Genomic DNA, 16,005 nt, shown 5'->3' with positions numbered 1-16,005 from the left:
ATATTGTTGTAGTTCATATTGTTGCTGACCATATTGTTGTTGGTCACGTTGTTGTTGGTCATATTGTTGTTTTTCAAATTCATTCATATGATCATATTTGCACACTTCAAAATTACACACCTCACTTTTTCGTTTGGCAGATTTAATCTTGCCAAAATGTTTGCACACCTCGTTGGGACACTCTTCAATTTCTTGTTCGGCAGATTTACTATCGCAAATTTCGTTGCTGCATTTTATTTTATTTGTGTTTTTTAAATTTTGATCGTCCGTATCTTTATATTTACAGGTGTCTGTCATACATTTCAGTTTTCCTTTTTTCTTGGGTTTTTTGCTCGACTTTGATTCTAATTTCGCGGTATCGCAAGTAGCATCAGTACATGTTACTGGCTGGATACATTTACAAGTAAAGTTGTCTACCTTTAGTTTGGCAGCTCTTTTGCAAATGCCATCGAAACATATATCATTGTTTGGGTTTTTTTTCATCTTGGCTTTATTTAAAGCACAAGTATCATTCCAACATTCTGTTGGCATAAACTTTTTTTTAATGCACTTACACACGGACTTTACATTTATTGTCTCAGCATCAACACAAACTCCCGTAGTGCATGAATCTTTATAATAATTTGGATTTTCTGTAGTTCGTTTTGAGCTTATCGATTGTCTTTTTTTTGAATGCACTTTTTTTCTAGTTTTACTCTCACTATTACTCTCATCACTTAAACCTTTCCCAAGTGATTTTACTTTACAACCACAGGCAGCTATTAACCTCTTAAGACCTGATTCAGATAATTTCGGTGTGGTTTCTATTATTTCACTTTCTGTGAGGTCACTATCTGAATGTTCTGCTGCTTGTACCTCATACTCCTCTGTTGCATTCTTTAATTTATCTTCTTTATCACTCCTAATACTTTTACGTGTTTTTTTACTTTTTACCTTACAACCACAAATTGTTATAATTTTTTTTAGACCACTCTGAATCGTCACTTCTGTTGGAGTTTCCTTTAAATCTATTTCCATAGCGACTCCTACTTCCTCTTTTGCATCTATGTTTGCTGTTCTTTTCTCAGCCGTACTCTTTAATTTATCTTCTTCATCACTTTCAACACTTTTCGGTTCCTTTTTATTTTTTATTTTACAACCACATATTGTTCTAATTCTCTTTGCACCACTCGGAATAGGTACTTCTGTTGGTGTTTTCTTTAATTCTTTTTCCACGCCGACGCCTAAATCTTGTTTTGCATCTGCGTTTATTGTTTTGTCCTCAGTCTTACTCTTTAATTTATCTTCTTCGTCACTCGCAACACTTTTCGATTCCTTTTTATTTTTTAATTTACAACCACATATTGTTGTAATTCTCTTTGCACCCTTCTGAATGGGTACTTCTGTTGGCGTTTTCTTTAAATCTTTTTCTACACCGACGCCTATTTCCTGTTTTGCATCTGCATTGGTTGTTTTCTCTTCAGTCTTACTCTTTAATTTATCTTCTTCGTCACTCGCAACATTTTTAGACTCCTTTTTACTTTTTAACTTACAACCACATATTGTTCTAATTCTCTTTGCACCACTCTGAATAGGTTCGTTTGTTGGTGTTTCTTTTAAATCTTTTTCTACACCGACGCCTATTTCCTGTTTTGCTTCTGCGTTAGTTGCTTTTTCCTCAGTCTTACTCTTTAATTTATCTTCGTCAATCTGAACACTTTTCAGATCCTTTTTAGTTTTTAACATACAACCACATATTGTTCTAATTTTCTTTGCACCACTCTGAATGGGTACTTCTGTTGGGGTTTCCTTCAAATCATTTTCCATGCCGACCCCTATTTCCTGCTTTGCAACTTTGTTTGGCGTTTCTTGTCCACTTTCTGAACTTTCAGCTGGTTTGTGTTGAGATTTCCTATCCTTACTTTTTTTGGTTTGTTTCGCTTTCTTTTCTCTCTGACCCTTCTTTTTACTTGATAAACTTTTAGATTCTATTTGGCTGCCTTTAGTTGAAGCTTTCCGTTCATTTGTCTTAACTGACGCATGCCTATATGTCTCTCCGTACCCCCTTTGAGTCATATCGTCTTTAGTTGATACAGTAACCTTTTGCGACTTACTCTTACTACGCCCATATTTTTTTGATTGTACTTCGCTATCTCCGTATCCTCCTATGGCATCTTTCGGTGGATATTTTTTACAGTTACAAACTTCATGGCAAGCCTGATTTGGGTCACATGTATCAGAACCCCAAACAGTTGTGTCAGCATCACCGTAATATCTTGTTACTGAACTAAATCGCTTTGGCCTCTTTGGCATCTTTTTACCTCTTCTCCACGCCTCGAAACTAGTTGTCGAAGTACATGTATTCTTAGTTGGCGTTATATATGGACAAGTGCTTGCACTACATAACCTATCGAAATCTGTACCAATTGTCCTTGTTAAAGGTTCACTACGACCTTTAGCTGTAGTACACTTTCTTCCCTGCAGTGATTTAGTACAGTTGCATTTACGTCGAGATTTTGAGGTTAAGCAATGGAAAAAATAAACCTGTGTATATTGGTTCACTTTATGAAATGCTGACGGTGCTGGCGGCAAAACCAACGCTGATGTGCTTTTCTCGAATAGATATAACATAACCTAAGCAACGATCAGGTTACGAGTGCGAATTCACGGATATAATGTTAAGAATTCATTATTTGTGTCATTTTTTTCAATTTTGTTTAGACTTTTTACATATACTTAAAATTTTATCACTATTTACATTATTTTACTAGAATTTAAACAATGTATTGACATTGAAAAGTCAATGAAACAATTATTTTCGTCTATGATAGTAAATCATCGAAATTATCTACAAAGAGACAGCATTATAATATATATTTTTTTACTAAGTATTACATATATCATTGCAAAATATGTGTGATGATAGACTTTGCCGCTTATAATCAGTCATATATCATAATCGGTTATAATAGACACTGTAGATATTATATATACTATTCTAGAAAATATTTCTAGGGGTTCTATGAGCACAGCAACCATTTCCGAATGTTTTCTCAACGAAATAGGCTCTTTTTAAAACCTACTGTCACCTTACGGTTCCTCATGTTCGTCTGATACCTGTTAACATTAGTGGTTGCAAATAATTGTCGTGTGATTATACTTGTGGTACTGCCCACCCCAATACGACTTCTGAAGTGAGTTTATATATTGTGTGATTGTATCCGTTTAGACAGGAACAACGAACTATGTACTATATTTCTTTTCTCAAGCTCGGATTATCTTACTTTTGGACAATCGTAAATCCTGTCTTAACCAAACTAGGGATCACAAAGTAATTTTTGTGATATAGCCACCGCAATTCGAACCCAAGACGTCTGGATCATGAGTCCAACGATCAAACCCTGGACCTCAGAGGGCACGCTAAGCGGTCGGTCTCGGCTACTATTTACTTAAGTAAGCATGTCTTAATCGTTACTTAATTAGTACGTAAGCTATATGTATAAGTAGCAGCGGCCTTTGGAGGCTCAATGTAACCCTGACACAGAGCTGATGAATACGGTCATTGATCTCACAATTTTTCTTCTATTATAGGCTTTAAAAGGTTGATATGACTGCCCAGGATACCAAACATGTAACAAGTAAGTAACACGAGTTCCATTTCAAGTATTATCGGCATTTATCATCTAGTCCCTGTGGTACGGTCACGAGTACTAATATGTATACACTTTGAAACCATGTCACATTAACTTTTTTGACAAATCAAACCGTAAGTCTCATTAAATGTCAAATATGATAGTACGACAGGGTTCTAAAGTGGGTACATGGTATTGCTCATGACTGTACACCGGCTTGCTTCACAAACGGGGAGCGTCGGTTCAAACAGTTTTCACTAACACAGTCAGGTCGACCATTATAGATGGCGATTCGGCTTAGGAATAACATTGGTCTAACAGCTCGGTGAGGTGTGGGACTTAGTTCATTCATGGATGTACCTCTGACTGTCCCAATCGGGATATAGTTGTGAGCTTGTCTTATCTTATGTAGCCTGAGGTGTCCTACAGCTGGGCAAAGACCTCCCTCCATTTCTTCCAGGATTCTCTCTACAGTGCTTTCTTCGGCCAGTCTTCTAGGAAAGCATCCTAGTCGTAGCGCCATCTCCGCCTCGGTCTGCCACGTCTGCGTCTGTCTCTACTGGGAGACCATTCTGTGGTAATGATGTGGTGACCAGGTAAGCTTATGCATCAAAAATGACTACTATTAAATAACCATATACGGCTTCGATGTTGTACTTATCAGGTAAATTATTCATTCGAATTCATACTCGCTACGTAGCGCAAACTTCATCCAAATTCCCCCTTTGCGGTTAATTATGACGTTAAGGAAATTTCAAATAAGTTAATATATAGTATAATTATTCCGATGGCGTGTCATTGTGTAACATTGCAGTGGTGTGGACAGGACAACAATAGAACAAAATGGCTAAACTCTGTATCTTTTTGGCAGTAGCCGTGTCTGGTAAGTTCGTTAAAATTTTGTAAGAAAACGCGACTAGGTTACGGTTTTAAATCAAGGTTTCATTAGGTTATATTATTTTTTTTATGCCGTGGTAGCTCAGTCGGTAGAACGTTTGAATCCGGAAATGAGCCTAAGTCAATATTTTTTTAATTGGTTTTCGAATGAATGTGTGGATCTTTTTAAATAAAATATATGGATTTTTGATATTTTTATGTTACAGCTATCGTAATAGTCCACGGGGAGAATGTGGTCGCAAAAAATACCCCAGTGGGAGATCAACATCCGCTATCTCCGACTAAATCAAATTGCACTGCTGCTCAAAAGCAACACATTATCGTAAGTATAAACACAACTAGTCTTCATAATCTCACACATTAGGTAGATTTGCCAAATACTTTTAAGATCCCGCTTATTTCCCAGTACTCGTAGGTAGAAACCACGGAATTCCACTTAGGTACTAAAATACTGACCACTTTCGCAATACAACATACTTTCATGTATTATAAGTAGTAGGTAGAAATCGATTACGAAAACTTATCACGATTTATAGTTTTGAAAGAAATCAAGCAATGTGATGACTGATGAACCATTGACCGAATATCATCCGGTATCCGGATTTATTGATCCTGTATTCGATTTCCGATGGGAGCGTGTCAAAAAATCACGCTGTAAGGATTGTTCTATTTCAATTTTGACTAGCACATTTCAGACTAAATTACATGATTGTCGGATAGTAAGATGGTTTCATGCATCGCAAAGCACTTTACGTCATTGTTCTCGGCTATTATTTACTTGTAATAGGCTAGTTTCCAAATAGTCAAATCAGTTACTTTTTAATAAACGTCAAACTACGAAATTACTATTTAATTTGTATGAAAAAGCACACTGTGACGTCATAGAAAAACGTGATAAGATGTCGGACTTATTATTACGTTTGTCTTGATTACAATTCATAAATAATTTAAAAAAAGTAAATGTTTTTCGTTAGTTTTAGATCTGTCTTTATTTAGTATTAATCAGAATTTCATAGTGTATCTTGGTCCTATTTCACGACCCAATTAAGTAGATATACTAAGTAAGTTGTAGACTGTAGGAACTTAGGAACGCTCTACGGGGTCTGTGTACGGTCACGAGCGTTAATACGTATACACTTTGGTACCATGTCACATTAACTTTTTTGACAAATTGAACTGTAAGTCTCACTAAATGTCAAATATGTTAGTGCGACAGAGTACTAAAGTGGGTACATTATATTGCTCACGACTGTACACTATAAATCATTTAAAATGTAGATAAGTAGTCGTTTGTCCTGGAGCCTGGAGCCTGTGAACCAGAGGAACTTGGGTTCAGTTCTGTGATATCGGTCATACGTTTTTTTTTTTGACGTGAATTACCTATTGTAAAGCCGCGTATGGCACTATTTGCCCGGACAAATAGCTCGCTACAATTTTATTTATTTAGCAATCTCTCGTTTGGCACTGCCGCTTTCAAGTTCCAATTGGTATTGTGCCCGATTTTTGGTAGAGGACTACTGAGCTAAATTGTCTGCAAGCTGTCTAATCAACGATTTTAGATGTGAGTGTTTTATACAAAATCTGCAGTAGATTTATTACTACATATTTTGACCACATAATTTGCCATCGTGTCTGGAGCCATGGTAGCCTAGTTGGTAGAACGTTTGCCTCTCACTTTGAAGTCGCAGGTTCGAATCCAGCATGTCTAAACCAATAATTGTCGAATTTGTCTTGGAATTCATGCGTGGAACATAAATGATTATCAAGAGGCCAGCGGTGAAGAAAAACATCGTGAGGAAACCCACATTCCCGAGAAATGCATTTTACGGAGGTATGTGACCTAACCTGTGTTGGGTTGGTGTTCCCTTCGCGGGTTGGAAGGTCAGACAGGCAGTCGCTTCTGTAAAAAACTGGACCTGTCAAATTTTCAGGTTAGGTAAGCGGACCCTGTGAAAAACAGGATAATGCTAGGGGGGTAAAAATTTTGCCAACGTGTCCTTATACGTTGGTTTTCATGTAAAGAAACTTATTTTGAGAAAAATAAGTGAAAATAAATGCTTTGGTAATCAGAGGTAATAATTTTAATTTCAGTTTCACGTGTACGGTAGCCAGCGATCTGAAAACAAAATGGCATCAGCCCTTTGTAAATGCTACAAGTTGTTACAAGGATAATATATTTAATGTATCATTGAACTTTTTCCACAATTTGTTGAATTTTACAACATCAAACAGTGATTTCAAAGGTGAGTTCATAGGTACCATGTTTTGCTGTACCATGATTTTTCTAAAGTTCATTTTAATTTGTATTTACAACTGAAATAACAAATTGAAAGAAAATTTATCATTTCATTGATACAAAAAAACACCACGAAAAGTCTCGTGTTTTCTCGTCTGTGATTGTATGCTTTTATTATTCAACTCTTTCTTCTCTCCATCCAGGCGTCTATGCTCATATTACCTTAGAGCCGACAATATAGTTAGATTTATTCGTCTGCAGCCTGACTGAATTTACAAAACTAACTGTATACTTAAGTATAATAATTTGTTGTAAATTGTAAAAAAGTAATCATTTTACGTATACTTACTACTATTACTACGCTATCGAACTCGGGTAAACCTGTAATAGTAGATGTAAGTATGGAAAATAGATAAATAAAATAATACCTAAGTACCTTCCTATCAAGAACAACGCGACAGGGAAATTTACATTAAATTAAATTATCCTGTCTGCAATAAACAGTACGGTTTCAAAGGGAATAACCAGTTTAATTACCTCTATTATTATGACTTTGTTAGATAATTAGTACATAATAAATCTGTTGTTACTTGTAATAAAAATTATTACGTTTGTTAATTCCATATCTCGGGACTAAGAGTCTCGGTTTTTAAGAACGCGTGGGTGGACCGAAACTGTAGATAGGTAGGTAATGTTTGATAGGTAGGTACCTGGGAATTTGATCAAATAAATAAAAACACATCGCGATTTTATGTTTCCTAAGGATTACTTAAGTACTTTATAAAATACTTACAAGTACCTACATATTACGAGTAAAAAATAAATGTAATAAATAAGGTGTCATTAACTTAGATTATATTTTAAATTCTTATAATTATTTATTTATGTTCCAAATTCAAATTTAAAATGTAGGTAAATCAATTATTCGATTTTGAGTTTTCTTTTTTTTAAACTAGTAGCATTATTGACTTGTAATAATAATCTGTTTATTTCTTTATTGCATAGACTTCATCCATCATAATGGTACTGCTTGTGTGAGCGATATAATTACCCATACAAATCAATGCATCATGAATGTTACTGGTGTACAAAATGTAACGGGAGGTGTCCACAATGTCACCGATCGTCGGAATGTCACGCAACCATCATTATATTTACTTAATCTCGATAATGTAAGTACCTACCTATTACTTTTTTTAAATTGTCTCAGATGCCATTTTCTATAGACTACAATAGGCCATTATGATACTATGGAATTTGTACGAAAAAGCACACTGTGACGTCATAGAAAAACGTGATAAAATGCCGGACTTATTATTGTGTTTTTTTTTTGATTAAAAATTCATATATGTATATAACATAACATAAACAGCCTACTATTATAATAATATGTCCCACTGCTGAGCACAGCAAAAAAAAAATCATATAAGTTAAATCGAAAAAAATAAATGTTTTGTGCACGAGCCAATTTATGGTCATAGAATAAATAATCGCATACGTAGGCATAAAATGGTAACTCTCCGCCCAGCACCAGTTCCTATCAGGCGCCGTAAACTATTCAGAGGCGGAGGACAGGAGTCCTAGTATGGCTTTGTAATAGACTACTCCGGGCGCCATCCCACTTGCGTCTGACAGAGTACTGCGGGGCGAAAGGCAAGAGGGAAACCACTGCCCTATTTTCCTTAAAAAAGTAGCAAGGAAAATGCTGCACCGACAAGAGCGTGGCTCTTAAATAGATGATGATGATATCCCAAGTAGCAACCGATTGTCTTAAAAGAGAATTGTAGATATCTTGAAGGCAAGTAGACTAAATCAAGCCCTTGTCTTGGATAAGTCTTATATGTCTCCAAGATATCCCTCAAGATATCTTGAAGACACAGTTTAGTAAAAGTGGGCACATACTTTAACTCTTATACAAGACAGACTTAAGACAACGCTAAGTCAGACTTAAACCCTACTTTAGACAATGTTCTTGCGTATTCTAAACTTAGAATTCTTGTAGTATCACTTAATACCAAGAATGTATACTTGAAGATATCTACAATACTTAGTTAAGACTATAGGATTGAATTGCACTGAGTCAATTGTAACTTAACGAAGTAAAACTTCAGGTCATACTTAAAACGATTTTTACTTCACGCGTCTTTATTTTAGAATATAATGGCGAACATTTACATTAACACAAGAAATGAAGTCTGTAAGAAAATGGCGACTAAAATACTAGTTGTTATTTTAACAAAAGGTTATTCCGCCGTTTCACATACAGGAAATTATAAACGCATGATTGTTTCTCGTGTAAAATCGATAGAAAGTGTTAAAAAACAGAAGGGCCTTGAATATACCAGAAAAATAATAATAAAATTTGTATTGATTATTCAGCAAATAAAAAAAATGGTGACATATGGTACAGATAAATTCATTTTCTATTAATATGTGACAGCTGAACGCAGTAATTGTTACTACAACAGAAATATTATATTAATTTACTTCAGTTTTTGACGATAATATTGTCAAAAAAAATTACTTGTTTTCGTCCCGTAAGTGCAAAATGGCGTTAAGTAATATTTTTCTAAATGAAGTAAGACTTTAGAAACAATTGATTTCGTAAGAATCAGTTTAGAAAAGTAAAGTCAAGTTGCACTTCATCAAGTACTAGTTAAGATAAATTTTACTTCAATTGTCTAGGAGTATACCCACTTAAGACAAAAAGTATTTAGTGAATTCCTACTTAAAACTCTTATATCTAAAGTTATCCTCTATTTTGATTTAGTGAAGTATTGTCGTAAAATCATGTTTGTTTATTTTGTGCCAGAATTAGCTATGTAACAAGTAACAATTAAAATCGAACGAGCTTTTAAAACGTATGGAAAGTATGTTTGTTTAAGAGGTAAGTTTTTCGACTCGTGGAAGATAAACAATATTGTTATGCTAAGTTCTTACTTGGATAGGAATGTGATTTACTTAATTGTTTAATATTTATCAGAAATGGAACTAACAAACATAAACTCAATTTGCTAATGAGTCTCCGCGCATACATTTTCATAGGTTACCTACATGGTTCGCTGACGCAAAGTAGGTACGATCACCGCGCTTCTAATTGCCAACGGAAACAATGTGATTATTGTAAAAATTTACGAGTGTCCGTTGAATATTGTATATACGAAGAACCCTTGCAATTTGATTAACGTCGTGTGTGTGCGCGGTAGTTTCTAATCCCACCAAAAACATTATTGTTAATAAAGGCGGCCAATTTCCCGATGACTTTTATCAAGCTAAAAACATATTGGAATCGAATCTAATGCTCACTTTAAATGCATTTAACCATACACAAAACTTAAAATATATTTATGATTATGAATAAAGCTTAGTTAAAAATAGGTACATTTTTAAAATTATTAAAAGAAATAATGAAATGAAAGAAGAAAGAAAAGTATCTAGACACGCGGTAGCGTGTCAAGCCAAGTTCAAGAAATAGAACTGGCGAGCCGCACCGTGTGTAATATTACACGAACCATCTGGAGCCACTTTTGACCCCCTCATAAATCAAAAACTATATCACATAAACGTATCAAATTTGGCTCATATATTGAGACTTGCAACATACATATGTGTTCTAAATTTCATAAGCTTATCTCAAACGGTTATTTAGATATTAATATCCAAAAATCCTCATTTTTATCATTGACTGACTGACCTATAGATCAAAACTCTAACCCAGTTGCAGATGACCTAGAAAGTTAAAATTTGGTATGCAGATAGGTAATTAGATGAATACAAAGGAAAAAAAACTAGCAACTTTTAAATAATTAGATTCTATTATGAACGCTTAACATAAATACCTAATTAGTGCCTGTACCTAACTATAGATGTAAGAATCAGTAAGTAATCAAAACTCATGACAGCCGGTCTTTTTGTGGTAGGTATGTAGATTAACTTAACATAACATATCACGCCTATATGCCCTATCGGGGTAGGCAGAGCACTAAGTGATCATGGAACCACTTGATGCCACATTCGACAAGTACTATGAGGGTAGGTAAGCAAGTTGGAACATGTGTTTAGCGGTGATAGGTTGTCAGCTTTTCGCCCATGATACAACACAACTCTCATCCACTTTACTGGCATATATTTTTTTTAACTTAACGTGAATCTTAAACAAGTTTAATAGGTATTCAAATGTTTTATTTTTATAAAGTCGACTTTTAGTTTTGAATTTGTCCTTTTAAAAGGACCCACGCGTTACGAGGATATGTACTTACCTACAAAAAGTAATGATATCCAATCAAAAACATAAATGTGAAATGAGAGCCAAGTTCAATATTATCGTTAGCAAAGTTTTTTAGTTACAAACAAACTCAATTTGCTAACGAGTCACCGCGCATACATTCTCATAGGTACATGGTTCGCTGACGCAAAGTTGGTACGATCACCGCGCTTCTAATTGCCAACGGATACAATGTGATTTTTGTAAAAATTAACGAGTATCCGTTGAATATTGTATACACGAAGAACCCTTGCAATTTGATTAACGACGTGCGTGTGCACGGTAGTTTCTAATTCCACCAAAAACATTATTGTTAAAAATGGCGACCAAGTTCCCGATGACTTTATCAAGCAAAAAAAATATTGGAAGCGAATCTAATGCCCACTTTAAATGCATTTTACCATATACAAAACTTAAAATAGATATGTTTATGATTGTCAATGAAACTTTGTTAAAAATAGGTACATTTTTAAAATTATTAAAAGAAAGAATGAAAGAAGAAAGAAAAGTATTTATTTATTATTAGACTAATAGGTACCTACTTTTAAATTTGAACTTAGCAGGTTTTTAATATAAAACTCGATTTTTCATGGTGTAGTGTTGCCGTGCGCTTAGACTAGGTTAGACTAGTTTAATCATTTTTGAGAAGATTTGTGCGAGACGTAGGTACCTGGGCCGCCACACGCTGGTTCGGAATTGAAAAACAGGAACTTACGATTTTTTGACAAAATTGAATGATTGTGTTATACTAATCGATAGAAAAAACTGATAGCAATGAAGAAGATATCGCATCGCTAACAAAAACAGTAGGATGTGCATTATCACAGGTTAATTTTCTGTATTTAATTTTCTGCATTCGAAAACCACCAGATCTTTTTATTTTTTGAACTTCGTCCATCTTTCTGCTTGCTTCTATTTCGATTTTATCGTCCAGTGAATAGACTTTTCTTATGTTTTACTTATTGTAGTCAAAAACGAATAAAACAGTCTTGTATAAGAGCAACAAATAATCTTAACTAATCTAATCTCAAAGCTTAGTATTAAAATTGCCTTAAGTATATCTAGGCAATTCATTTTTTACTTTACAAGACTAAACTGATACTTCAGTAAATCAATTTAGTATTAAGTGAGCCTTCAAATAATCTGAGTAAAGTAAAAATATACTTGTAGACTTAACAGTAGGCTGAGATAAGACTAAATAGTTTTGAGAATACTTAACTTGGTTTTGTGTATTCTAAATTATCTAAAGTAGGATTTGTTGAAAACTATATAGTATTAAAGAAGGAAAAGAATTTATGAAGTCCTAATAAGTCCTATTTGATTTGGATAAATCTCACTTTAGCTAAAGTTTAGACATATATGACTTAATCACAATTCTTGTTTGCTACTTGGGATGTATATGCCTTACTTTTACAGAAAGAAGCATGCGGTGAGACCAGCAGGTTGAAGGATTGTGTGGTAAATCTTATGAAGACCAAGAAATGCCATGAAACTGGTTCCAGGTTCATCAGTTCAATCTCCGATTTTGTAAAGAAGCAACTCTGCAATGGGGTAAGTATTTTTACACACATCATACATAAACTCCCGCCTATTTCCCACCGAGGTGAGCAGAAACTATGGAATTCTATTTTCTTCGATCCGATATATTGTAAACCGGCCTGCATGAATGGAACGATTGATGATTATAAAGGAAGCAAGAGAAGAGTGTCATTCTCTTGCTTCCTCTACAATCATCAATCGTACCATTCATGCAGGCCGGTTTATAATAGATCGTACAAAACCTTTTCTAAGGACATCTCCAATTTAATCAATGTAGGTATATTTACAAACCTATGTAAATAGGTACTTACTTTGTTTCATTCTTTGCTTGATTTATCTCCTTCTTCTTCATCTTTACTTACGAACTCTATCTGTCCTGGATTGTCATTAGGATTAATTTCCTTCGCTAATAATATATGGGTAAGTAAGTATGTTTGTTGGTAAATAATCTGCTCTAAAGTAGTTTACGCAAATGATAATGTACTTAATGAATGACATACTTAGAGGTATATACTATTAATTAGGAACTGATAAAATTGTATGACAAAAGTACAATTTGGGCGCCCTTATTGCTCTAGAGCAACTTCTTCCAGGCAACCACTACCAGGAGACAAACATTTACAAACAACTTGGATGCTTAGAGAAGCGCATAGTTAGATAATATCTAATGCTAATGATTAAGAGACAAAATAGGAGGTCCACCATTTTCAATCCCTTTGCATAAATTACTTACTTTAATTGTAAAAAAAGTCTAACTTATATTTATTTTTTCTTCCAGGCACGACGCACCAACGCCACTAGAAACAGTGCAACGTTTATTGGGGCCAATGTCATATTGACAACACTAGCTGCATTGGCTCTTGTCTGAAATATTGTATTTATAAGTACTTACCTAATTAAATAGGCCTCTCATTATGACTGTAGGTACGCCGGAAGCGCCACTGATTTGTTGTTCTAAGTCCAAATAATAAAATAAATTAAATGAAAATATAATACGTCTATTTTTCTGTATTTTTTTTAATGTATATATTTCTGTAGTATGTAGGAGCTATGTATATTTTCTGGTGTAATTTAATTATTGAGCCGTGGTAGCCCAGTTGGTAGAACGCTCGCCTCCCACTTTGAGGTCGCAGGTTCGAATCCAGTACAGGTCTAAACCAATGATTGTCGAATTTGTTTTCGAATTCATGTTTGGATCATAAATGACTATATCACGTGCTTAACGGTGAAGGTAAACATGGAGAGGAAACCCACATTCCCGAGAAATGCATTTTCGGAAGGTCAGACATGCAGTCGCTTCTGTAAAAAATCGGACCTGTCAAATCTTCAGGTTAGGTAAGCGGACCCTGTGGAAAACGGGATAATGCTAGGGGGATGATGAATTTAATTATTGAGCCCTCCAAAGCTCCAGGCGCTCTAGTTACAATACGTTACTTATCGCCTCAAATCAAGTACATATATACCAAAACAAGTGCCTACCAGTAAGTCTATTGGGAAGGAAATTCCCAGTAGTTCAACTGGTATTTTATCTATCTATCTATCTAAGACTACTCGATAAGACTACTGGGAATAGGGGGAATTTTCCCCTTTTCATTTTATCAGTGAATGAATTTCCCTCCAAAAGTTTTTCTTTTACAGATGCATTCCACTTTTTTAAAATAAATTAAAAAGCTCTTAAACTGCTTCAGGTTACCCTCGATTCTTGGCACTGCCTTTCCACATCAATAGAAATCCAAATACAATAGGCGGACCTCGACCGGAAGTTCGTGTTGAAGTTTTTCAACGTCATCTATTGCCAACTTAGAATACTATACACAGCCTTCGATTGGTCTCCATCATTGAAAGAGTACCTAAACTAAGTAGAAAGAGAATACTCTGTCTTCGGTCTCCATGGTCTGTCTCACTGTACATGTACACGCGTAATTGCAATAAAATGGTCACACTTAACGGTATAAGTAACCAACGCAACGGGGCAACACCGCATCAACGTTCGGTTCTTGCAGGGCTTTTTGGCGGGAAACGGGAACGGGACAGTTGCTTTCTTCATTGAATGATCTAAATAATTAATACGAAGTGGTGTTTTGTGGTTAATGATCGCATTAAGTTAGTCGGAAGACATTCGCGAGTGTTATTATATAGAAGTATTCAATAAACAAAGTGTATCTGCCTTTTTTCGCTTCGTGCCAGGAAGCCGCTTCATAACTGGAAAGTTTATGCGGACTTTTGAGTTAATTCGTTTGGGGTTCGGAGTAGGAGTCTACTCCGAGGGTGGGGGCTTAGGTTTCATCATCATCATCTTTCATCATTTCATCAATCATCAAGAAAAAAAATACGTAAGACATGGCTGTATGGGCATAGTTCCCTTTGCCTTACCCTTCGGGGAAAACAAAAACAAAAAAAAAAATCGGTTCTTGCAGGGTTGCCAGATTGATTTTTTTTTCACAATTTGGAGTAAGAATGAGGTACGTACCAAGTTACTTTTCCAAAAAAATATAGTTAGCCCTGTACAGATTTAACTTGATAATTACCTACTCTCATTGGGTACATAATGAAGGACTTTCCAGACTATGTTCCCAAAAAAATATATAGATGGCATTGACATTTAACGTGATTATTACCTATTTTCCCATTGCTCAGGTACATAATTATTCAAAAATATAATGTGATGGCAGAGGCATATACTATAAAAATATTTATTGTTGCTTGATATTTGGATCAGAAATGTATAGAATTATGTTGGTACCTATGCTTATTCTCTTTATTTTGATCAGAATAACAAGGGTAATAATTTATACCAAAAACAAAAGATAAAAGAAGGGTATTATTTCTGTTATCCTTGAAATTAGAAGGTTAAGCAAAGGCAGCCCTGTAAAGCGCGTAAAGCGTAAAAGTATTTTTCGAGAATGTAGCTTGGAAAGTCCCTCTTAACGATTTTTCAGTATATATGTTTCACCTTCTTAATAAAATTAAATTAAAAAAAATAATAATAATAGTAAAAACAATATATTAATAATATTTTTAAAAATATTAATATTAATTACTTAATTTTTTTTTTTAATTATAATAAAATTACATTATTATTATACTTAAGATAATACAATCTGTCACATAATCAGAAACATACGTAACTTCGTCACGTCCAACTACGCGTTTAAGTGTTCTGATTGTGTGTGTGTTTTTAATTTAATAAAATAAATTCTAAAAAAGAAAATCTTCCATTGTATATTACATGACACTTGCCGATTTCTGCCATTTATTGATGGAGGTTTTTTATACACCGTCTATTATAGTGAAATCATTATTTTGTATATAATTTTGTTTATTTTTTGTAAGAAATGGGGAATTTCCAAAATATACATCTGGCAACCCTATATATACATACCAACTTCAAAATACACTTTGACATTGACACTCTTGCTCCTGACACTCCTGACAGTAGTTGAAGTTGACTGTGACTG

General features: G+C 34.5%; 2 long non-coding RNA genes across 2 annotated transcripts; both read left to right on the top strand.

Moving 5' to 3' along the window:
• Positions 1-4,307: 4,307 nt before the first annotated feature.
• Positions 4,308-4,830, top strand: LOC126367136 (uncharacterized). Its single transcript, XR_007566434.1, has 2 exons — positions 4,308-4,494; positions 4,715-4,830. It is a non-coding gene; the product is annotated as an uncharacterized LOC126367136 (long non-coding RNA).
• Positions 4,831-6,594: 1,764 nt separating this feature from the next.
• Positions 6,595-13,541, top strand: LOC126367134 (uncharacterized). The gene is made up of 4 exons (XR_007566433.1): positions 6,595-6,751; positions 7,750-7,916; positions 12,425-12,559; positions 13,326-13,541. It is a non-coding gene; the product is annotated as an uncharacterized LOC126367134 (long non-coding RNA).
• The last annotated feature ends 2,464 nt before the right edge of the window (positions 13,542-16,005 follow it).

The sequence above is a fragment of the Pectinophora gossypiella genome, chromosome 5 (genome assembly GCF_024362695.1).
Source record: "Pectinophora gossypiella chromosome 5, ilPecGoss1.1, whole genome shotgun sequence".
Classification (NCBI taxonomy): domain Eukaryota; kingdom Metazoa; phylum Arthropoda; class Insecta; order Lepidoptera; family Gelechiidae; genus Pectinophora; species Pectinophora gossypiella.
The sequence above is the reverse complement of the archived record's forward strand: the minus strand, read 5'-3'. Positions and strand labels throughout refer to the sequence as shown.